Source organism: Agelaius phoeniceus, chromosome 27, assembly GCF_051311805.1.
Source record: "Agelaius phoeniceus isolate bAgePho1 chromosome 27, bAgePho1.hap1, whole genome shotgun sequence".
In the NCBI taxonomy this organism is placed as follows: Eukaryota; Metazoa; Chordata; class Aves; order Passeriformes; family Icteridae; genus Agelaius; species Agelaius phoeniceus.
The window spans coordinates 5,225,488-5,250,892 of NC_135291.1; the positions used below are offsets into that span (position 1 = coordinate 5,225,488).

At 48.3% G+C, this 25,405-nt stretch overlaps 1 protein-coding gene and 2 pseudogenes across 2 annotated transcripts in view; 1 reads left to right on the plus strand and 2 right to left on the minus strand.

Annotated features, from left to right (window-relative positions):
* Positions 1-25,405, plus strand: part of LOC143695937 (uncharacterized) — a 297,449-nt gene that overhangs the window by 225,946 nt on the left and 46,098 nt on the right. The window lies entirely within an intron of this gene.
* Positions 78-3,865, minus strand: LOC143695966 (class I histocompatibility antigen, F10 alpha chain-like; annotated as a pseudogene). The gene is made up of 4 exons (XR_013185429.1): positions 3,760-3,865; positions 2,607-2,863; positions 1,095-1,376; positions 78-775 (listed from the first exon to the last, which is right to left on the minus strand). The product of XR_013185429.1 is annotated as a class I histocompatibility antigen, F10 alpha chain-like (transcript).
* LOC143695911 (uncharacterized) lies at positions 13,049-17,684 on the minus strand (annotated as a pseudogene).

Here is a 25,405-nt window from a genome sequence, read left to right on the forward strand (position 1 = left end):
ATCCTGCCCCAATCTCCCTCTGGAATCCCACCTTGATCCCATGCTGTATCTGCAGTGGAGCCATTCATTCCCATGTCTTTTCCTGCAGAGAGAGAAGATCCATGAGATTCCAGCACGGATCACACACTGGGATTAACCCCAGGATCCATCCTGGGATCCACACAGAGGGGATCCAGAGCTGGATCTGCCATTGGAACTCACCGGCCGCCGGGTTGTATCCATTCCTGTCCCTCCTCCCTGTGGAAACAAAGTGGGATCAGCATCGGTGGCACAGGATTCCCAGAACGGTGCTGGGTGGATCCGTGTCCCTTCCCGACCCCCATCCCGTGTGTTACCGGATTGGAGCTTCCAGACGCCGAATCTGATGAGGACAACGATGAGGATGAGGATGGCAGCGATGACAGACACAGCGACCACCACGGAGAGATGGGATAGTGAGGAGGGGGAGGGGAATCCCCATTTAGGAATTCCAAATTCCCAATCCCCACATTCCCAGCCTCACCCCAAGCGAAGATCCCGGGCTCTGGCATTCTGGGATGCTCCACCCTGCACCGGTACTGCTCCCGCTCCTCCGGCAGCGCCTCGATCCTGGCCCAGGTGTGGAAGGTGCCGTCACTGTTGGGAACGATCTCGCCCCACTCCGTCTCCTGATCCAAGGTTTCACCCCCCTTCATCCAGCTGACTGCGATGGTGTTGGGGTAGAATCCGTACACGTGGCAGGACAGGATCAGCGTCCCGTGTTCCTCTCTTCCGGACACATGGACATCAGGGGGCTCTGGAATGGGATAATGGTAATGGACATCCATGGAATGGTGAGGGACATCCCATTGGAACGGGACTGGGGTGAGTTCTACCTATGGAATTCCCACTGGAATAGGATGAGAGTGACATCTGCCCACAGAATTCCCAGTGGAATGGGATTGGGGTGAGATCTGCCCACAGAATTCCCACTGGAATGGGATCAGGGTGAGATCTGACCATGGAATTCACACTGCAATGGGATTGGGATGAGATCTGACCATAGAATTCCCACTGGAAATACTGTGTTCCGAAGTCCTCCATTCCCAAATCCCTCATAGGAATTCTGCTCCCACCTTTGCGCTCCAGCTCCTTCTGCCCATATCTGATGTGCCTCTGGAGCCATTTTGGGCAGATGTGGTTCAGATAATTTGTCCACATCTCAACCCCGTTCAATTCCTGTTCCCAGTGTCTCCTGGTGATCTCAGCAGCGCTGTCGGCCGGCACGAATCTCCTGAATCCCAGGTCAAAGGAGATATGATCCCGCCCATCGTAGCCAATCTGGTGGGATCCACGGACACTCCCATCGGACAGGAAGTCACAGCCATAAACTGTCAACCTTGTGTGGAGACCTCAACCTTGTGTGGAGACCTTGGGGGATTGTACCCACAGAGACCCCTGGAATTGTGTCCCAGCCCCACAGAGCCCCATTCCAGCCCTTTGGAGCCGCAGAGTCTGATGGAGACCCACAGAGCCTCATCCCAGCCCCTTGGAGCCCCATGGATCCACATCCCAACCCCATGGAAGTCAACCCAACAGATCCCATCCCAGCCCCACAGATCCCAGCCCCATGGATCCAATCCCAGCCCCATGGATCACAAGATATTCCATCCCAGTCTAATGGATCCCCAGTGCAGCCCCTTGGAGCCCTATGAATCCACATCTGACACCTATAGATCCCATCCCAGCCCCATGGATGCTCACCCCAGCCCTACAGACCCCACTCCAGCCCCACAGATCCCATCCCAGCCCCACGGATCCCCATCCTAACCCCACGGATCCCCATCTCAACCCTACAGTTCTTATCCTAGCCCCAGAGATCCCATTCCAGCCCTATGGATCACAAGCTATCCTATCCCAGTCTAATGGATCTCCATTTTCAGCCCCTTGGAGCCCTGTGAATCCACATCCAAGATCTACAGATCCCATCCCAGCCCCATAGATCTGTACCCAAGTTCCACAGATCCCATCCCAGCTCCATGGATTCATATCCCAGCCCCATGGATCCCATCTCAGCTCAACAGATCCCATCCCAGCTTAATGGATCCCCATTTCAGTCCCTTGGAGTCCTGTGAATCCACATTGGGGATCTACAGTTCCCATCCCAGCCCCACGAATCCACATCCCACCCCCATGGATTCCAACCCAAGTGCACAGATCCCATCCCAGCTCCATGAATGACAAGCTATCCCATCCCAGTCTAATGGATCCCCATCTCAGCCCCATCGATCCCCATCTCAGCCCTACAGTTCCCATTCCAGCCCCACAGATCCCATCCCAACGCCATGGATCCCAACCCAGCCCCATGGATCTCATCCCAGCCCCATGGATCCATATCCCAACCCGTGGATCACAAAATATCCCATTCCAACCTAATGGATCCCCATTTCAGCCACTTAGAGCCCTGTGAATCCACATCTGAGACCTATAGATCCCATTCCAGCCCCATGGATCCAATCCCCAGCCCTACAGTTCCCATTCAAGCCCCAGAGATCCCATCCCAGCCCCATGGATCCCAGCCCTACAGATCCCATTCCAGCCCTATGGATCCCCATTCCAGTCCCACAGCTCCCCTCACTCATCGCCACTCTGGTTGTACCGCTCACGCAGTATCTTCAGGTTCCTGACATCACTGTGCTGGTTCCTCACATTGGTCTGGGTCCCCATATCCAATATTCTGGCTTGACTCCATCCTTTATCCACTGCATCAGCGGCTCCACCCGGCCCCGCTCGCTGTCGTAGCGCACGAAGGGGATCCCATCCAGGTACCCAATATCCATGAACTGGGGGATCCCCAGGCTGGGCTCTGACACCACCACGTGCAGGTAACGCAGGGAGTGGAGAACTGGGGGGACACGGAGATTTGGGGGGATTGAGGAGATCATGGATCAATGAAAGGGGAACTGGGAGAGCTGGGAAGGGGTTTGGGGATCCTGGGGCCAAGGAAAGGGTGTGCAGGGTGGGAGAGGTGGGATGGACAGGAAAGGGCCTGCAGGGGGTCCTGGTGTCCAGGAATGGGGGCTCAGGGGGTTCCAGGGTTATGGAAAGGGGGAGAGGAGGTACAGGGACTGGGAAAGTGGCATGGGGGTTCCAGGGGATGCATGTGCCCAGGAAAGGGGATCCAGGGGTCCCCAGTGCCAAGGAATGAGGGGTCACAGGGTGGGGAGACCTGGGAATAGGAATCTGGGGGTCCTTGATGCAGAGAAATGGGGGGGCCTGGGGACTGAGAAAAGAAGGAGTGGAAGTCCAGGGGTCTCAGGATGAAGGAAAAGAGGGGTCTGGGGACTGAGGAAGGCAGGATGGATGGGAAAGGGGTTGCAGGGGGGAATTGGTACTGGATAAGGGGGTGCAGGGGGGTCCCAGTGCCCAGAACTGAAAATTCAGGGGGGTCCTGGGGCCCAGAATCCCCCCAGGGACCCTCCTGAACATCCTGAGACACCTCTCCCCGCAGGACGAGCAGGTCCCGGTGCCGGGGAAGAGGGTACAGGGGGGTCTCGGTGCCCGGACATGGGCGCCCAGGAATGGGGGCTCAGTGGATTCTGATGCCTGGGAATGGCGGTTCGGGAGGGTTTTCCTGTCCACGAATGGGGTTCAGGGGCTGGCGAAGGGGGTTGAGAGGGGTCAGTAGACTCAAAATTGGGGTACAGGGGGGTTCCCCTGCCCAGGAATGGAAGTCTAGGGCGTTCCCGGTGGCCGGAAATGGAACTTCAGGAGTTTCCCCGTTTCGGGGTTCCCACTCACCTTTGGTCGCGCCCCCCGGGTCCCCCAGGAGCCCCAAGAGCAGCCCCAGAGCCAGCGCTGGAGCCATGGCGCTGCTCCGCTGCAGCCCCGCCCACAGCCCTGGCCCCGCCCCAAGGAAAAGCGGGGGCTGGGGTGTCTGAGATGGGGGAGGGCCAGGAAAGGGGGTGCAGGGGGGCTTTGGTGCCGGATGAGGGGGTGCAGGGGGGTCCCTGTGCCTGAGAATGGAGGGTTTGGGAGGGTTCCAGTCCTGGATATGGGGGTGCACGGGGATCCTGGTGCAGCAGAATGGGGGGGTCAAGGACTCCCAGTGCTGTATAAGGGGATGCAGTGGGGTCCCGGTGCCCAGAAATGGGGGTTCAGGGGGGTTTCCATGCCCGGGATTTGGGGTTCAGGGGGTTCCAGGCTCCAGATAAGGGGGTGCAGGGGTTATTGGGGCTGGGGAAGGGGGTACAGGGAGGCTCCCAGTGCCCCAAAATGAACGTTCAAGGCGGTCTCTGTGCCCAGGAAGGGGGGTTCGCCTGGAAATGGAAGTTCGGGGGGTCCCCGTGCCCAGGAATTGCTGTTCAGGGGGGTCCCGGTGCCGGAGCAGTCCCCGGTCCCCGGGCGGGTCCCGGTGCCGCAGCTTGGGAGACGCGAAAGTGACCGGGGCAGCGCGGGGAGGGAGAGGGGACAGAGCAAACCCTGGGAATTCCCCTGAACCCCCCCCGGGACCTGCCAGGACCCCCCAGAGGACGCGCAGGGGGTGGAGAACTGGGGGCACGCAGAGATTGGGCGGTCTGGGTGGCGTCCAAGGGCTGGGAAGCAGAACCGGGAGAGCCGGGAAGGGTCCAAGGTTCCAGGAAGGGACTGTGAGAGGCGGGCTGGGGGATCCAGGGGGTCCCTGAACCCAGAAAAGGGGTCCAGGAGTCTCCATTGTTCAGGGAAGTGGGGTCTGGGAGCTGGGAAAGGCAGAAAAGGGGGTTCAGGGGGTCCCTGGGTCACGGAAAGGGGGCTCTGGGGCTGGGAGAGGCGGGCGGATCCCGGGGACGCAGCTTGGGTGTGTCACGATCCGTCCTTATGAATGGGTTTCGTGATGGTTCGTGGATTGATCTCAGGGTGCAAAAGAACTGACACGGTACAAGGGGGTTTGCAGTGATAATCAAAACAAATGCACCTTTATTGAAATAACCACAGCAAAAATGCCTTGGGAAGGAATCAGGGAAAAAAGGAAAAAATAAGGGAAAAGAGGGAGGAAAAAGAATGGGTATATAGCTACCAAACGTCAAACTGCCAAGTCCCTCCATGTCCAGCCCATGGAGTTCACCAGGCCGCATCCAGGGAGATCTCAGAGGCGCAGTTCATCTGGACCCCAATTACACTCTTTTTTGATGGGGGAAGGGGGGATGGATTTTGCAACCAAATCAAAGGTAGTTTACTGTATCTTCAGGGGGAAAGAATGGTGTTTGGAAAGGGGTACACACAGTCCATGTTTGGCAGTAGGTGAGAGCCATTGTTTTCGTGGTTGACTGCCTGCACCTGCAACATCCATCTTGCTTTGGGCAGCTTTCCTTCCCCCGCCACTGCACACCTCTCCCGGGCTGGGGGTTTCAGTCCCAGTCTCTGGAAGAAGGTGAGAGGGGGCCTTCTCACACAGGGATTTCATGTCTCGGTCTCTTGATGAAGAGGCTTCTTACATCTCGGTTTGTCTGTCATGGTGGTTATGAACGAGCGAGAGGCACCTTCTTTGGGGGGAACCACCCTAAAGCCTAGGAGAAGTTCAGCCAGGCCGAGAGGCGGGGAGAATTCCAGAGCTATTGTGCAAAAGGGCAAAATGCCCTTTGAGCTCAGTGTAGCATATAGCAAATGCACCTGTGAAAACAATAATTGAGCAACACTCTCAGGTCTCAGGCATATGACTTTCCCCTACAGGATCAGAAACTTCAGACAGGAGGGGTCTGTTTTTCAGTGCTCCCCCCCAATGACGATCGTGAGGCAGATGAGGGATATTTCAGACAGACTCTCACACGACCCCGTGACTCACAATTGTCTTGAGGGATCTTTATCAGCAGCGCTCTGGAGTATCATTGATGAGTCTTCAGGACTGGCCGTACGTTGGTAGTATAACCCGGAAAAATAGGGACAGTATGACAGAGAGAAGAAAGAGAGAGAGAGAGAGAAAAAGGAGGAAAAGAAAGGATAGGAAAAAGAGGGGGAAAAGGGAGACAATAAACAAACATAATTAATATTGATTATAACAGTATTATTTTTCATAACAATTTTCAAAATGGTTAATTGTTGCAGTGTGATGTAATACTCTGTTTCAGCTATCCCAGTTCCTCCCTCAGGTGGTGCCAACAACCTCTCCCTTCCCCTTCCCCTTGCCCCCTTGCTAAGTGCTGTCCGTCAATCTTAACATTCCAGCAAGGGCATCATCTGATTGGCAAAGTTCAAAAGATGCTTCTCAGCCCTGGCAACATTGGGCTATCCAGGTGTCACTTGTCCCCTGAGACTTCCCCCCTCCCACCTGGTTGGTGCCATACCTACCCCTTCCCTCCCCCTCTCCCCGGGCTTAAAATACCCAGCGACCACGTGGTTCTGAGTTCTGTTGGAGCTGTTGCAACATTCAGAGGTCTGTGACTTAGGAATAAAGCTCTGGATCAAAACCTCCAGCAGCGTCTCCTTTTACCTTTACCATTGCCTAAAGTCTTTCCACCAGAGGTAAACCTGAGTTCCTGCTTGCCTGGACTTGTCCCAAGTGCCAGCTTCAATACCCAGCTAGCCAGGGGTGTCTCTGGGGTGAGACCACCACAGCTGCCACCTTTGGTCCAGCAGCAAGGCCAGACGACCCCAGGCACGTTCCATCCGGCAATATTGGGAATTAACTCTAATAGTTAATTAATTAAAATAGTATTATTTTTGTAACAATTTTCAAATGGTTGAAACAAATAACAAATAATCAAAAGCAAAACAATAAACAAATCATAATATAAGCATTAACTTTAAAATTATTTTCTAAAACAATTCACTAAAAATTGAAAGTAATTCTCACAAAATCATAAACAGGAATCAAGGATTGCTCTAAAACACAAATGCTTAATTTGTAATTGCCTTGTGTCAATTGACTTGGGGATGTCCACAGTGTAGAGGACATCAGCCAAGTTGAGTGCATTGACTATAGACATCAAACTTGTCAGCCGTTTCATCATCCTCCAATTCATAACAAATGGGACTGATGACAAGATAAAACCAAGCACAATTAGAATCAAAAGGGCATCGATGGGTTGACACACACTGTTCAGGGCACTCGTGGCAGTAGGTGACCACCCAAAGAGGGTATCCCACCACCTGTGCTCGGCATCTTTCTTTACCCTCTCCATAACACGGTGTATCTGTCTCACATTATGATGAACAGTCACCAGGGCTTCTGTCCGTTTTTCTTTATCTTTTTGAGGATTTCTACCAAGTCTTAATGGAGCAGCACTTGACTTACCAAAGTGAGATTCATCCCAATAGGAGTAGGCATCAGTTTGTGAATCAGTGTGTAGTTGGATTGCAATAGGTAGTGAGAGGTAACTGGAGCTTCATAAAAGAAATCACATCCTGTAATCTTGGTAAAGTTACAAGCACAAACATTTGAATAATTTTTAGTATCTACTACAATATTCTCTATGAATACAAAATCACAAGCAGTTCTGAAGCATGCACACCTGTTGCCTATATATACAAGGACTGTTTCAGAAGCCTCATTAGGCTGAATTTCAAAATGACAGATATTTTGCTCTGTGTCTGAAAAAATGTCTTGAGCTATGATTGCATTGCTTTCACAGATGAACCCTTGTTGTTCTCGGACAAGACAAGATTCTAAATTAACAGTTTGCCATTTCTCACCCATTTGACGGGCCCATTCCTGATGCTCATAAGGATAGAGAACAGCTCCATCATGATTCAGCCCTAATGCAATCATAGGAAATATCAAATGCACTGAGGCATTACGTATGGTTAACACAAAAGCCATGGCTGTGTTTGTAATGGGATTGTAAGTTAAATTCACTAAGTTCCACCAGGATTGGAATTCTCTTTCAAAATCAGTGGCACTGTCCCAAATTATTTTCCCAATTTCAGTAGGAAAAGTGCTTCTTCACCTTCTCTTATCATTGAGGCAGCAACTGACTGCATCCACAATTGTGCCTGGATACAGCTGAGAGCCAAAGAAATGTTGTTTTGTGTAGCACCGAGTGTATCAATTACCAATTTGTGGTCATTTACATTTACATTTTTTACAAATTTTCCCAATTTGTCAAAATGTTTGATAGCAGCCACTGGTGTGTTCCTAAAGCCAATGACTGCAGTGGTTGTTGTAACTTGGTCAAATCTCTAGTTGTAGCAGCCCATTTTATTCATTAATACTTCTGAATCAATACTCTTTAGAATTCCCAATCCTGTTCCCACAACACCGGTTATGTCTCTTAGCGTCCGTCTTTTAAAAGAGTTCCGCTTTTGCAACCAGGTCATCCAACCCTCAAAGGAAGTTTGCAAAAAAGGTGAACAGGCCGGCTGAATTTCTGAGACATTACTTTGCATCAGCAATTTGACTTGTTTAAGAAACCATGCTGGATTGAACAGTATTTGTTGTTGTCCTGTTTTCCTAATTATATATGGTCCATTTTCAAAAATTCTTGGGCTAAGCATAAGCGGTGGTTGGGCTGGAGTGGTGGTGGTGTAAATTGTAACAAGTTGGGCTATAGCATTTACTATAAACTTAAAATGTAGGCCCTACAGGCCTACAGGGTAGTTCTGTTAATCATTCAGCATCCCATACTAATTTTTTTCCCCACTATCCCTTGAAGCTGCCAGGTTTTTTGGTTTTCCCATTCCTGCCTAGTGTATATCTGATTTTCATGCATAACAACAGTTGATAGTTTTAAATCCTTCACATTTCCTGTGGATCCGGAAAAATGAACAAAAGCCTGGGACCAAGGCCATTCAGTATCAAGTTGACTAAGGGTACTCTCAGTCCTTTCTACCCACTGGGGTGTGACTACTGTACTCAGTGTGGCCTTTGTTATAGTGTTTATCTTAAATTTGTAAACCAGGCCTTTTAAACTTTATGGATTTGTCAAGTTATTTTGCCAACGGCGTGTCACATAAGTTGGTTTGGCTAAAGTAAAATTATGCCAGCAATCAGCTGATTAATTTCTACAATCCTTTGTAATTGCATTGTTGGTTCTGGGGCCTAAAGTGTAGTTACCAACGTACTCCTGCCAGCAGCACAGAGTGAGGGGAATTTGTTTGGTACACTCCCACTTTGTCGTAGGACACAGTTCTGTTGTAGGGATGTGCAAATAGTTTTTTCCATCTGGTTCTAAAAAATTTTCGGCACCTGCAATGGAGGTGGCTTTCTCATAGAGAGATCCTTCCACTTTTCTGCACGCTACCACAATCGACTCACCAATTGTTCCAGTTAGGGCTCTAGTCCAGTCCTTCTGATCCCATCCCCACTCACTTGGGCGATATATCTCAGAGTCATGCAGCACTATAGGCTCTAGGTTCAGGTGGTGAGCCCTGGGATATGATCTTAGAACATTAGTGTGATGGATGGTAGCTTCAGACCACGACCACTCAGCAGGATTCTGTCCACGGAATTGTGGTAGGATGCAGAAAAGTATCACCAGTGTTATCATGGTTCAGATGATCCTCATGTCCCTCAGGGTTCTTCTGTAAAAGTAAACACAACAGAATCCTGCCACTAAGGGACAGAAAAAGTTAGAATGATGGAATTATCCAGTGTGTATTTATCCGATGCTCTCTCCCTAGAGCATCAGAGGCTACCCATGCATGTTTATTCAGAGGGGTTTTTAGCACTAGTGGTAGTTCCCCTACAGTAGGGAGGTCCACCAGAACAGGTTGTCCAGGGTAATATGCTGGAATCTTGAAATCATCTGGTCTCCCTAGAGAGGCAATTATGCTTGGAGCTATGGGGCAAAAGGCAGTGATTTTGGGACACCCATTTACCCCCCCATCTGTCATTCACACTTTTCACAGCTTCCCATAACCGAACATCCCAATTTCCCTCCTCTGGTTTCAAAAGTCATTCCAAAAGACCATTGGTCCTTTCCACGATCCCGTTAGCCTGAGGGTAGTAAGGGGTATGAAAAGTCCATTTAATTCCTTCATTTTTTGCCTAATCCTGTACAATTCTAGCAGTGAAGTGGGACCCATAATCAGATTGAATTTCCTGTGGTTTTGGGAAAATTCCAAACCATCCCTGCAATGCTTTAACAGTATTATCTCCTGTAGCTCTTTTAAAAGCATTGGCCTGGACCATCCCAGATACAATTTCTACTCCTACCAGCACAAAGTGTTAAACTCCTGACTTCTTAAAGGGTCCAATATAGTCTACCTGCCACGCATCCCATAAGCCTTTACCCTTTCTGAAATGCAGAGGGTCATCTTCCAAAGGATGTCTCTCCAGTCTCCAGTCTGCGATTGCTCACAGGTTGATACACATGTTTTGCACCTTTCCTTGGTGACAGGCCAACGCTGGGCCAGAGCTTCCTTGTACAAATCTTTCACACCTGTGTGCTGTCTTTTTACATGTGGCCATTCTAATAGTTGATCCCAGTCCTCTGTAATTTGTTCTTTTTCAGGGGACTTAGTCTTGCTAAACCAACAGCTTTATTGTTCCACTCTCCTGCTGGATTTCCATCTGTCTGATGAAAGGCTGCCCACCCCAACAAGGTTCCCTTGGCTTGTGATGTTTAAAATTTCTTGCCACTTTTCCTTTTGCCATACTGGAATTCTGTTACCTTCCCAATCATTTTGCTGCCAAAAAGGAAGCCACTCAGTACATCCTTTATACACAGCATAGGAGTCCGTGTAGATGCAGACAGGAGAGGTATTCTGTACCTCATGTTGGAAAGCACTCCAAACAGCTCTCAGCTCCCCAACCTGAGCACTGCCTTCTCCCTCAGTAATGATTCGTTCACCAGAGGAAATGTGGAGGGCTGCTGCCCTGTATCTCCACACCTTCCCCTCCTCTTTAGCAGAGGCATCAGGGAACCAAGAATTTGCTGATCGTTTGGTGGAGAAAGGAGGGGCTACTTTAATTACAGAGGCAGGTTTGTCATGGCTGCTGCCCAAATTCTCAGTTTCTTGTAGCGCTAAATTTTTTACAGCTCCTTCTGTTATTGAGAAAATGTTACAGTAATGTTCAATCTGAGCATACCAGTTTGCAACTGAGGCCCTTTGGGCCACCCTGTCAGCGGGGGTCGGGGGGGGGAATCCCAGTAGTGACTGTCTTAATAACTTTGAAAGGGCCTCTCAAGACAACTGGTTGTTGTTGTGCAATTTTTCCCACTTCTATGAGAGCTAAGCTAACCACAAACAATCCTTTTTCCCAGGTAGTGTATCTTTTCTCAGTATCTTTGAAACCACAGGAATAGAAACCAATAGGCCTTCTTGGACCCTCAGGACCCTGCTGCCAAATGTGTACTGACAGCCCTGAGGAGCCAAATCCCCATTCCAGCTGAAAGGGATCTGTGGGATGGACAGGGTCCAGTGCTTGGTGAGCTGTTGTTTCAAAAATCATTAATTGCAATGCTTCCTCCTGAGAAGGAGTCCAATCCCATTTCACCCCATTTGCTCAGCAAGTCATGAAGGGGCCTAGCAATTATTGAAAGATCTGGAATGTGTTTTCTCCAGAGCACTAATAATCCTAGAGCTTGCAGGAGATCTTTCCTGGATTCAGGCATTTTGATCTGATCTAAAGAGGTTAGGATATCAGGTGGAATACATGTCATACCTCCTTTCCAGCAAATTCCCAAAAACTTCTCTTCCTGAGAAGGCTTTTGAATTTTCTCTGGGGGAATTTGCAAAGCAAGACTTTCTAAATGGGAGATTATTTTTTGTTCGGTATCTCCCACTGCTTCTATTTAACCTCCTCCCACAAGGATATCATCATGTATTGATAAACAGCTACGTTGTCAGGTTTGGATGTTTTTTCTAATTCCTGGGCAAAAGTAGGGTGGGCCAAAGTGGGGGAGTGTTTGTAGCCTTGGGGAAGCCTAGTGAAAGTGTATTGCTGTCCTTTCCATGTGAAGGAAAAACGGTCCATATCTTCTGGTTGTATGGGTATCATAAAAAACATGTCTTTGACATCTATAGGTCCCATGACTGAGTGAACTTTTTCTTGAATTGATGTCATTAATTCAGCCAAATTTGGGACTGCTGCTGTAAGAGGGTCTGTGTTGGCATTAAGTCTACTGTCAGCCTCCACTTCTCATTGGGTTTCCAAACTGGCCACACTGGCAAGTTGAAAAGAGAATGGGTATTGACTATTACTCCTTGGTCTCACAAGTCCTGTATAACCAGTTGATGCCCTCTTTGGCACCAGAAGGTAGAAGGTATTGTTTTACATGAATAATTTTGCTAGACAGTGAGGAGGATGCAGCTTGGAGCGGTCTAATGTTAAGACGTGGCACGCCAAATGACCACAGGAATCCCTCAGAATCTTCCCACTGCCTCCCAGCAAGAATATCCATCCCTAATTGTTTGGAATATCCCCAATTACCATTTTGAGAACTAATTCATTCTCCTCTGTCGTTATAGAGCATGACACAGTACAATAATACACGACTCCATCAAAAGGGTGCAAGAGAGAAATTTATTAAACCAATGTAGCTTTTATAGTTCTTCCAGATATTTACACCCATCTAACACATATACAATGCCCATTGGCCATAAAAGAGAAACAAAGTTCCCAGCAGGCGACCAGGGAGCCAGGACACTCTGGGAGCCAGCCAGAGTCCATATCTCCCAACTTTCTCTCCTTCCTCTGGTCTCCATGGTAACGACCTTGGTGTTCCTTCAGGAGAGATATGGGGCTTCTCCTTATCTTCAGGAGGCCCTGACAGCTCACAAGGACAGCACAGAATGTCTTTCCCACACCCCTCTCCATGGAGCGTGAGTTTTATTAATGCCACATTCATAGATTCTGTAGTTCCTAGGGCATTTAAAGCACAACATGGTTTCTTTGTTGGAACAATTCTACACTTCTGGGCATCCTTTTTGTTAGTGCAGAGATTTGTGCCCCAGTGTCAATCAGAAAGGTTACAAGTGCCTGTTTGAGGCCTGTGATAGCTGTGATCAATATATCTCCTGATTTATGTTTAGTGAGCATTCTCAGATACATCCATGCTCCAGCCCTTTGCTCACCTATAAGGGATGGAGAGCCTAGTTTCTCTGGTTCTGTGTTTGCTTTGGCTCACATCCTAAATTCTGAGGGAGAGGCTGGGAGAGGATTTCTTTTGGCTCACTGGCTGGATTCTGAGAAGGGAGGGGTGCACTGGGTTGAACCGATAAATTCGGTTTTCGATAGTGCCAATTAGTTATTATTTTCTGTAATTTATCAAGGGGCAAACCATCCATCACCTCTCTGGGGACCCCCCTTTTAACTTCCAACAACCACCAATGGTGGTGGTTAGAGATCTGTTTTCCCTTCCCTAAATTTTCACCATGAGGAGCCGTGATAAACCAAACACCATTTGTTTTTTCTGATTTCTCCTCCAGGGTTTTTACAGGTCCATATCATCTACTGTAATTAATCAAATCTACTGCAACCTCGCTCCATGTCCAAACTTTATGGCTACTGGCAGGTGAATCAGATTGAGAAGCTGGGGGCTGTGAGGGGATGGAGTATGGAGTGAAACCTGGATCAGTAGATCCAGTTTGGTCAGTGGGGTTACCAAGGAATCTATCTAGTCTCTCTATGGGACCCAAGGCCATTATGGTTTTCTGTAAAATAATTGCTGTAGGTTTAGGAAGCCATCAAATTAAAGGAGTCATAATTTCAGGCTTTACAGGTAATTGCATTGGTGACTGAAAACCAGGAATCAACCTTTTTCATGAATCATTTGCAGGCAGGTGGCTTTGTGGGCGCCTTCCAAAAGCTGGTCGGGGGCACTGACTATAGCTAAAGGGTCTCCCCTTTCCAAAGGATTAATTCCCCCGGCCCAGAAAGGCACACATTGTGTCAGGGACCACGTGTCACGCTTATCTCCTGTTGTTAGGAAAACTCCATGTCCCCAGTACCCACTGGCCTCCTGTTCAGTTAATTTAATTTGATCTCCACCAGTGAGGGACACTTGGAAGACATATTCTATCTCCGATTCTTGTGGGAGGCACCCAAATTCTTTCTTCAGCTTAGCCAATTTGGTAGTGCTGAATGGTATTTGTTTAGTTGTGATATGTGGTTCAAAATCTTCATCATTAATATAATTATATTCTGTTTTAACCAAGGGTCTCAAATGAGGGCAGCAGTTTTCTCCACAGTTTTTTTACTGCCTCTAGTTCCTTATAGGGATAAATCTGTTTAATGTGAGGAGTTTCTTTTCCTCTGCCTGTGTTGAGGAATCAGCATTCAGTGAATTCTTAACATGTTCCTCTCTAAGGGCAGCTTGTAACAGATGGATCTCATTCCTTTCTTCATTTAATTTTTGTTCCAAATTTCAACTAGGCTTTGAAGGGAGTCCATTATAGCTTTTTCCTCACTTCTTCACTTTAAGAGAGTTTTTATAGCTGCTGTGAGACAAGCTCCCAAAACTGAGCAGAGAATAGTTTTATTTTTGCCCAGTTTAAATTTTGTTTCATGTTGTAAAGAACATACTCCATCAATAACATTTTCCAAATTAAATCAGTTACTTTGTGCCCATTCTTTTCCTCCAGGAGAAGGTTTGGCATTGTGTTTGGCTAGTAGAGCATAAAATTCAGCTTTAACTTTTGCACTGAGGTTTTCCGTCATTTTGTGAAGGGACCAAAACCATGACAGGGAGGTGTAGACTTAAGGCACACAACCACACAGCCTCTGCTGTGTTTCCCTTGCTTCCCTGGGTGGGTGAAGAGACTAAGTGTGCCTGGGAGGTTCTACTCAGTTACTTCAAATAGTCCCTTCACTTCCCAGACAGTCCAGATTCACACATACACAAAAACAGTTTCCCTTTTTGCACTAAGAGATCTTTTGTGAAATTCTGAAGACAGAACCCTCAATTGAGTATGGGGGTGCTTTTCACCTAGGCATGTGCAGTTTGTGGGAAATTTGAGTCACTCCCTTTCCTTTTTAGACAACCGCTCACCCCTTTCAGGGTATCGGGCTCGGTGCGGCTGGAGAGAAACATCCTTCCCCTGTTACAGACTACACACAACCCTGCAAACCCCTCTGTCTGTCAGAATCCTGTTCATGATGGCAATTTAATGTCACGATCCACTCGTACAAGTGGGGTTGTGATGGTTCATTAACTGATCTCAGAGTGCAAAAACAACAGAGAGGGGATTTCAGTCTTGATCAAAACAAATGCACCTTTTATTGAGTGCCCACAGCAGAAGCAATAGAAGGATTAGAAAGGAGATAAAGGATAGAGGGAGAGAGAAGAAGACAGGGGTGGGAATAGCTACCAACGGAGAGACAAAATCCTCGTGGTCCAGCCAATAGATCCATCTTGTCACATTGGGGAGAATCTCAAATTCTTTGCATAACTCAGGGGTTTTGTATAGTCATCCACCAAGGGTAGAACAGATAAAAGACAATGGAGAATTAGTCTATTGAAAATGAGTAAGACAGTCCATGTTCCAAAACAGGACAAATCAATCTCAGCGGTGAGCGAGACCCATTGTTTCAGAATTGGTGTCTATGAGAAACCAGTCTTGGTCCAGCAAACACACCTGCAGGCAACACTTGGCAAACATCCCACTTCAGTCAGGCCAGTGCCCCTGTGTTAGAATTTTAAGGGTCTCAGTCTCAGTCCTTGGGAGGAGGCTTCTCTTACAGTTCTTGTGAGGCAGATGAGGGATCTTCTATGGGGGGATCACCAGAGTTACCCCAGAAAGTTCATCTGGCCAAGAGGTGGGGAAATTCATGGGCCATTGTGATGAGCAGGGATCGTGAAGCAGGTGTAAGTGTACAGAGCAAGCCGCTCCCTGTCAGCCCCTGCTCAAAGCAGTTGTAATGTGGGGGCACAGCAAGCACAGCTGCAAACAATCACTTGGCGAGCATCCACCCCAACCAGGCCAGAACTCCAGCCAGGGTCTTCAGGGTCTTCCTCTCTGTCCTTGTGACGGTCGTGAGGCAAATGAGGGAAACTTCAGACCATCTCTTACAACAGTTTACTTTATCTCTTCCTCAACAATCCCCCACTCTGGGAGATATCTTCTGTTATTGGGCCCTTGAGTGTCACTGCATGACTGATGAAAAATTCATCATCTCATTGTGAGATGCTCCGGCCAGAGGGAGGAGCCCAGCACTCCTACCTGGATATAATTAGACATTTGGAAGAAGAGAGACAGCCTTTTCCCACTGGATTCCCAGAGGAGCAGCTTTCTTTTCCACTGCATTCCCAGAGGAAGTCCAGGCCCATCTACGCCACCACTGGACCTTGAGAGGAAAACTTCACCCTTCTACAGGATCACTGCTTCAACACAACCCCACCTGTGACTCCAGGAGCACTGCAGCCTCCATTTAATTGGACTGCTACCACCATCCTGACCTTTGGGAAAGACATTCTGTGCTGTCCTTGTGAGCTAGCAAGGCCTCCTGAAGATAAGGAGAAGCCCTATATCTCTCCTGAAGGAAAACCAAGGTCATTACCATGGAGACCAGAGGAAGGAGAGAAAGTTGGGAGATATGGACTCTGGCTGGCTCCCAGAGTGATGTGGCTCCCTGGTCGCCTGCTGGGAACTTTGTTTCTCTTTTATGGCCAATGGGCATTGTATATGTGTTAGATGGGTGTAAATATCTGGAAGAACAATAAAAGCTACGTTGGTTTAATAAATTTCTCTCTTGCACCCTTTTGATGGAGTCGTGTACTTTTATACTGTGTCATACCCTATAACGACACTGACCCACAGGGTGTCAGGTCATATTCTGACTCTGCCAGTGGGGTTTTTTGTTTGTACTATTGCATTTGTATTTTTAGTTTTCCTCGTTAATAACTGTTATTCTTATTCCCATATCTTTGCTCGAGAGCTTTTTAATTTCAAAATTATAATAATTCAGAGGGAGGGGGTTTACATTTTCCATTTCACAGGAAGCTCCTGCCTTCCTTAGCAGACACCTGTCTTCAAACCAAGACAGAATGCCATCCATATAATGTAGGATAATGGCATCTGGGAGAGTCCTTTGGATGGGAGATAGGACAAGGGCCATGTACCACTGGCATATATAGGGGAGTTTTTCTCACTTTGTGGGAGGACTCACCGGTGGTACCGCTTCAGAGGTGCCTGTCTGTTCAGGGAGGGGATAGAAAAGGTGAATCTGGGAGCATCTTGAGGATGGAGGGGGATGTTGAAAAAGCAGTCTTTGATATCAATGACCACCAGTCTCAAGTCACAAGGAAGCAAGGACGGAGAAGGAAGGCTGCAAGGGGCCCATGTCCTCAATGACCTTGTTAATTTTACAAAGGTCATGGAGGAGTGTCCACCTGTCCTTGCCAGGTTTTTTGAGAACAAAGACAGGGGAGTTCCAAGGGCTGTTGGAAGGTACGATGTGGCCCTTGGAGAGCTGCTCCTCCACAAGAAGCTCGAGGGTATGTAATTTCTCTGTTGAGAGGGGCCACTGATGCACCCACGGTGGGGTGTCAGTCTTCCAGGTGATGGTGGGGTGGTGCACTCTGCAGTGGCCCCAAATAGAAATCCCGGGACAGAGGTGGAATATCAAGTCAAGCTCCCCACTGGGACAACAGGTCCCTGGCCCACAGGGTGGTGAGTGCCCTGACTACAAATGGCCTGATGGTGGCAGTTTGGCCCTCCAGTCCCTCTGTTGTGATAATACGCTCGCTCCTCATGGAGATGGCAGCTCCTCCAATCACTGAGGTGACTCCAGTGACAGGAGTCAGCTCCTGGTTCAGGGGCCATTGAGGTTGTGTAATGATAGTAACGTTGGCCCCTGTGTCCACCATCCCTTGTAGGTGGATGTCATTACCTTTATTCAACTGACTGCACTTTATAAGGGGCTTGTCTTGGCCCATGATTTCAACCCAGAATGCCATTGGGTGCTCTGGGATATTGTCTATGCTTAATGGCAATAAAAAGGCTTGGGCGATCACAGTCTCTCTGTGCAGGAAGTGTGGTGGTTTTGTGCAGCAGAAAGTCACTGTGATTTCGTCACTTGGCCCAACAGTTTGTACTTCCACTATAATATGTATTTCATTTGGTCCATGAATACATTACCTATTACCAGCACATCCCTCAGGCCCTCTAGGGGTCCATATTTTCTGGTGGGAATACGATAGAAAGCAGAGTCATCAAATTGTATAGACAAAGCACTCACCAGCTGGTGTCACGTCCTGACCTGAACTTGCTGGAAAGCCTTGGTCACTCTGGTCTGTTGTTCGGAGTATGAAGAGCTCCACGGGAATTTCCCACGTATTGGACCTCCAGAATAGTGGGGAGGGTACAGTGAAACAGCTTTCCATTTGCTGTCTTCACACGGGGCCACCCTGCAGTCTGTTGGAAGTTTTTTGGCTGATAATGCTGCTGGTGGTGGTGAGGTTACTGGTGATAACAAAACTGAGAACAGTTGTTAGAATGTCTGTTGCAATGCATACAGTGTGATGAATGGCACCTCTTTGGTGGCTGCTGGTCTTTAGGCATTTTGTATTCTGGACAGTCCTTCAAAAAAAAGCCAGTTCCCCACAATTAAAACATTTTGCAGCGTCTTGGGATGTTAAAAAGGCCCTCTCCCTTAGAGATTGCCCTTGCCACGGTGTGTTCAGTGGAAGATAATTTGGTGCAGGACTCGTCCATCTGGTTGATTGTAGGTTCTGGGTCTTAATATTGTTTTGCACTCATTGTTTGCCTTTGCCAAGGCCATTTTATTTAGCACTTCCTTCTTGGCCTCTGGGCCTTCTATTTGTCACTCAAGTGCAACTTTAAGTCTGTCTACAAATTTCATGAAAATTTCACTTGCCCTTGTTTGATGTTAGTGAAGCTCTGTGTATGTAGGGTGTCATCGAGAGTGAGGAGCAGGGATGTCTTTGCAGCAGTGGTGATGCCACTGAGTGCAGCTTCTTGTAAGTCCTTTGCTTGGTCTTGTGGCTTCTGGAAGTCACCTTCTCCTGCCATTTATTCAAGGGTTAAATTTGGTTTGTTGGCATCTTTTGAATATGTGTCCACCAGTGATTTGAGATGCCTTTTTTACTGCCTCTCCCACAGCATGTACTCGACCGGGGTGTGAGACTCTGTCCAAAGTTTCTCTCATCTGCCTCACGATCGTCATTGGGGACCACTGAAGAAAAGACCCTTGTCTGAAGTTTCTGGCCCTGTTGGAGAAAGTTACGTGCCAACGGCTCCGAGACCTGAGCACAGTGCTAAGCTATTGTTCACAGGTGTTGTTTGCTGTATGCCGCACTGAGCCCAATGAAAGAAGAAGGGGGCATCTTGCCTTTTTGCAGCAATAGCCTTGGAAGCTGTCCCACCTCTCAGCCTGGCTGGATTCTCCTGAGTCTTGGGTGGTCCCCGCACAGAAGACCCTCACCTGTTTTACAACCACCGTGACAGAGAGACTGAGATGTAAGGAGCCTCTCCATCAAGGAGTGAGACATGAAACCCCCATGTGAAAAGGCCCCTCTGCTCCTTCCAAGGACTGGGACTGAAACCCCCAGCCCGGGGCAGGTGTGTGGGGGAGGCAAGCTGACCAAAGCGAGATGTTTGCCTGCAGGTTGTGACCGCTGGACCAAGAAGACAATGGCTCTCGTTTACTGCTGAGAACATGGACTACCTGTTACATCTATTCTTTATTGTATCTGTTTTCCCCCCTCCCTCACAATTTTCAATAGAGTTATCATAAAAAAAACCTCTGAGTTAGCGAGAGATTTCAAGATCTCCCCAGACGTGACCTGGTGAACTCCATCGGCTGGACATCAAAGGACTTGGCTGTTCTATGTTTGGTAGCTATATACCTTCCTTTCTCTTCCTCCCTCTTTTCCTTATTTTTCCCTTTTTCCCCCAGTTCCTCCCCAATGCATTTGGTTATTCAATAAAGGTGCATTTGTTTTGATTATCACTGCAAACCCCCCTGTGCCGTGTCGGTTTTTTGCACCCTGAGATCAAATCCACGAACAATCACAAAACCCGTTCGTAAGGATGGATTGTGACACAGGGAGAGTAGGCAATTCATGATATTTTTATTTTCATGCACGACCAAGAGACGGTCAGAGAAGGTGGTTTCCAGAAATTTTTTTAAGAAATGCAACCCCCAACCATATTCCTTAGCCACTTTGCAGAGCTCCTTCAATTCCCCATAGGGGATCGGCTCCCAGGAATTGATTGCAGTCACTCTTCTGCTGTGTTTACATATAATTGGCAAGCCCACAATCTTTTTGGTGAGCTCTGAGCCCTCCCAGTGGCTTCCCTCTGCAGCTTGGCCCAGTGATCCTCAGACTCAGGACTGGAATCCGGGTCTGCAGAATCCCTATTTTCATCCTCCGAGGAGGATGGAGGGCACTTGATGACTGCATGGAGCCTCTTGGGGCAGCCAGAATCTGCCTGTTTGTGGGCAGCTGTGGAAGCCAATATGGGCTCCTTCTGGTCGCTGTCATCACCACTTCTTACTCCAGTGTTGTGGGAATGGGAATGGGAGGGACCATCAGGAGGAGTCAAGAGAGGAAGGGGTAGGGTTGGTGTGCACAATGGGGAGGGGATTCCTGATAGAGAGGGGAAGTCCCAACATGGACACACTTCCTGACACAGAAGGGAGGGGCAGGGCGCGATTACAGGAATAGAGAAAGTGGGAGGAGGGTCAGAGGTGTCGTTTTTGGCAGAACAGGGAGGTGACAAAATGGCCATTGCCTTTGTGGGGTCAGCACCATTTTGTGGAGAAAGGGCAGAAAAACTTGGAGAGGGAAAAGACAAGATGGCGGGGCTGGCCACATTCCTGGCACCATCTGGGTGAACAGCTGGGGGTGGTAGAACTGGGTACATGGGCATTGGTAAGAGGGTTAGGAGAGAGCCCAAGGCAGCATGGCCAGTGCTGCCCTGGAGAGGGGACAGAGGACACTGGGAGATGTCAGGGTGATGGTAGCAACCCTGCGCCTGCTGGCAGGATCCATCTCCCGATCCTCCCTGAGGCAGGGAAGAGAGTTTAGGGATGTGAGGGGAGGAACGGGGAGAAGGGGTGTTAAACTGGGGTCCCGAATGTTTCCCAACATTTTCTACAGACTTAGCAATAAGGCCAAAGGATAAAATTTCCCCACTGAAAGATCCCCTTTAACTCAAAGAACATAGAATCTTTTCCCTATATGGTCCCAGAACTCATTAGAATGAATTCCCTCATAACATCAGGAAAATACTTGAACAATCAATGAATAAAACATTTTAAATCTCCCTTTGAAAAATGAAAATTTTCTCCAACAAGGATTCCTCTAACTTGGGTATAAACTTCCCTGTGTGGGTGGATCACTTTGGCTCCCATCCCCACACTTCCTCCCAACATCCAAGAGGAAAAGAAGGCAAAGGAAAGACAAAAAAGGGTGACCCCCAAATATAGTACTCACATGACAGTGGGTCAACAAAACCTCTCCAGGTTGTCTGTCAGCTTCAACCAATCTTCTCGCCTCAAGAAGGTTGCTGGTCGCCTGTATGATTCCCCCAATAAAACTTAGGAGTCTCCTCTGGGAATTGGCTGCTCTGAACACGGCTTAACTTCAGTAGCCAAAAAGCTACTGAAGACACCTCCAGGAATGCTCCGAACAGGTCCCTGTTCAGGCTGCCAGCTGTCACAAGCCACAAGCCCGTTGGTGGTGGAGAGAGAGGCAGCGGAGCCGTGACCTTCCAGAAGTGTCTCCAGTAATGAAGCCGCTCGGTGGCACAGGCACACACACACACACACACACACACACACACACAATCACTGCAGCACACACTTCTCTTGTAGAATCAACAACGATAAAGAAACGGGAAGGGTCTTTGTATGGATGCCAGAGAAGGAGGTTTATTCCAGCCACGCACAAAGGGGTTCCAGGGACAAAGACAAAAAGAACAGTGGAAGGTCTGGGTTTAAATACAGGGGACATGGGGGGGCAGAGCAGAGCATCAGGGCCAATGGGCTGAGGGCTCAGGGCAGTAAAGAGGGGAGATGAGGGGTGGCAGCCAATAGGGTAAAGAGGGTGGGACACTGAGGCAATATGGGGCCAATGGATAAGCAGGGAAGGGAGAATATTCAAGGACATAAATATAAGGGAAAAGGGAGGGAGAGGCCAACAGTCCAACCAGGGAAGTAGAACTGGGTACATTTGCATATACAACAAAGCATCCTGGAAGAGGGTCTGCTCAATTGCCCTGAACAGGGGAGATTTCTCCAACTTGGGGTCTGTCTGTCTGTCCAAAGGTCTATAATGGCCTTTGTTCTGTAGGCCCACTGGCCTCCACAGACGCTCAGTGGAAAAAGGGGTTCGAAGCTTTGCTTGTGAAATTTGTGGGACATGCAAACCAGAATATTGCAGCCCTCATGATTGACCACCTGGCCGGAGAAGGAAGCCACTCAGACCCTGTTGGGCAAACCCACATTCCTAGTGAGGCCCTTGAGGGTATTACTGAAGCTGTGCATAGCACATTTTTAAAGGTTCCTGATGCTGTGAGCCCCCCAAAAAGTATTTACTTATGTAAAGCAAGGACTGGCGGAGCCTTATATGCAATTCAATGGCTGCTTGAAACAAGCTCTTAAAAGACAAATTGAGAATGACATTGCCAGACAGGTGTTGCTTTCAAAATTAGCTGCTGAAAATGCTAATGAGAATTGTAAAAAACTTCTGAAGTCCTTGTCTAAGGAGGAGCCCATCCTGCTGTAAATGATAGAGGCATGTAACCACCTGTGTGCCTTCAGCATAGGGCAACCCTTACTAATGAACCTTACTGTGGGGGCTGGTATAGCAAATGCCTTTGTGTGGAAGGGGCCAACAGCGGGCCTGTTAGCTAAAGGAGTGAGAAGAAAGGTAAGAAGCAAGAAGTTGATAAGGAGCTCTCTCCAAGGCTGTAACTAAGGAGACCAAGAGAAGTGAGGAATTGAAGAAAGATAAGAAGAGAACTTTGCAGCTGGATGAAGTATTTTTAGAAAGTCAGTTGAAGTCACTGTAACTTATTACCAATGATGTTATGTTGATTTATGGTGGCCAATAGTTAGGGTAGAAGAAGTATGAACAATTAGAAAGTGTATAAAAGGTCAGCCATGTTCGATAATAAAGAGTTGCCATCTGAGACTGCTTGTGGTCTCTGCCTTGTGTCATGACTGGCCTGACAGTGACATCTGGTGACCCTGATGTGATTCAATACCCTTAAGAACATACTTGATCTGGACCCATACGGGCTCCTAGAGACTGGCAGCCATGACTCACTGGGACGTAGTGGGGGAGGCGGCGTTGGTGCAGCTGAGAATGGCGGGTGGAAGCCACAGGGAAGCCCAGACCTGATTTTCTCCTATCAAGACACCTGGAAGTAGGTGAGCCACCAACTAGTAATAATGGGAAATAATTTATCTAATGAAGAAGAGACTGTTTTGGCTACATGGAAAGTTTTGTTAAGAAATAAGGGAATTAATACTTCAGACTATGCCCTTCGTAGTATATTGCTGTGGGCTAAATCACAGGATTTTGGCACTGATCCCGACACAGCATTTAGTGTTAAAGCATGGGAAAAAGTCAGGGACAGACTGTAGGAAGTCATCTGAGTGGGAGATAAAACTTGTCAATCTAGCTGTTACCTGGGGATTGCTTTTTGAGGCATTAAAGGAATGAAAAACAGAGCGAGAACAAACAGAGCAGGATGTGGATGAAGAATCGGGGTTGATAACAGAAACTGATGAAGGGGATGAGGCAGAGGGGGCCTCTGATGGGGAACTTGGTGAATCTATCCTTGAAGAAGGTGCAGGTGCCATGCAAGTTACCAGGCAGGCTACCAAAGCTTCCAGGAAAGCTGCCAGAGCTTCTGGGCTGGATGCCAAAGCTTCTGGGATGGCTGCCAAAGCTTCTGGGAAAACTGCCATAGTATCTCCTTCTCAGACTCCTAAACCTCTTTATGTCACAGCTGCGCAGCAGCTCCTGATGGTGCCTGTATACACCACACCACTGCACCAGGTAGCTGAAATGTCTTTAGCAGAGAGAGAAACCCAGTCTTCTGCCCCCCTGCTTCCCTCTGCTCTAGCCCAGCCATCTACCCCCTCGCTCCCCTCTGAGCTGCCTGAACAATCTCCAAGGTCGTGTCCTCCATTACCTGACAGTGACAGCGAATCAAGTGATGAGTCTCCCGCAGTAACATCGGAGTTGGGGCAGGGAACTGTTGACAGTTCACCTTCTAATAGCTGTAGCCCTACTGCTCCATGGACTTTGCCCCCACGTCAAGTAACTGGGCTTCCTTGAGAGCCTCAGTGTCCTGCGTTGACTATATGATGCTTTTATCCCCAATTATGTTATGTTGAATAATAAGTTTTGCACCTTATATTATGTTGAATAATAAGTTTTGCACCTTTAAGAGTGTTCCAGAGAGTGAAGCAGCGGGAGAGAAGAAGCAGCAGGTTTTTTTCAGACACCGTACTCACTCCTCCACATTTCTGCCCCTGGACTGTTGTTGTCTGCAGATGGACTGACAGTGGGACAGAGCTCTCTTTTGCTTTTAGTTAGTTTTAGCTAGCTGAGGCAAAGAAGTTCCCTACTGTGGGGACTTTTGTTTTTTTCCCTTTTCCTTGGAGCTCTTGAAACCTGCTCTGGACTGAACACCCAGGGGAGCACGGGCAGCTGCATCTGTGGCCCACCAGGCCGGGCCTGGCCTGCAACATTTCCAGCACCGGAGGGACTGATCAGAGACAGAGTGAGCTGAGCCGCAACCCGGGGAGGGACTTTCTCAGTTTGTCATCTCTTTTGGAGTGGCAAGAGATTTTATTGTTTGATATTGTTAAGGTTTTGTTGTTTAATAGACAGGTTTTTTCCACCTTTCTCCAAGGAGGTATTTTCTCCCAGACCAGTTGGGGGGAGAAGAGCAGATTGGATCTGCTTTCCTACTGGAGCTCCTTTGGGGGATTCTCTCCCAAATTTGCTCTAAACCTGGACACTCAGGAGTTTTGGGAATTTGTTAGGAAGAAAGCAGCTGAAGAAAAGAATTGGGACATGATAGAAAGATTAGGTGCTCCAAGAGTACCTCAGGAGAACAGTGCTAATGCAAATGTTGCCTGTGATAACCCTATCTATGGCTTTTCCAGGTTTTAAAGCAGCTCCTGGAACAGGGCAGGATGACAGTCATCACATCTTTGCCTGGAAGGTTGTGCAAGATCTCCAATCGAAAGTGGCTCAGTATGGCATTAATTCCTCAGAGGTAATGCAATTAATATGTGTAATTAATGCAGATATGCTTGCACCTTATGACATCATGCATATTGCTACTATTTCATTCCAGCCAGTACAATACGGTGTATTTCAAGAAACTTGGAGGCAAGTGGCTGAGCACACAGCTGTAACAAATGTGCAGTTGCCTCAACACGACCCTCATCATGCTGTGGGTGTTGATGCCCTACTGGGCACTGGGCCTTTTGCTAGCCCAGATTCACAGGCAAGGTGGGATCCTTCAATTTTGGCACAAGCTCAGCAAATTGGCACGAGTGCTTTAATTAAATCAATGGAAATGGCAGCTCCAAAAC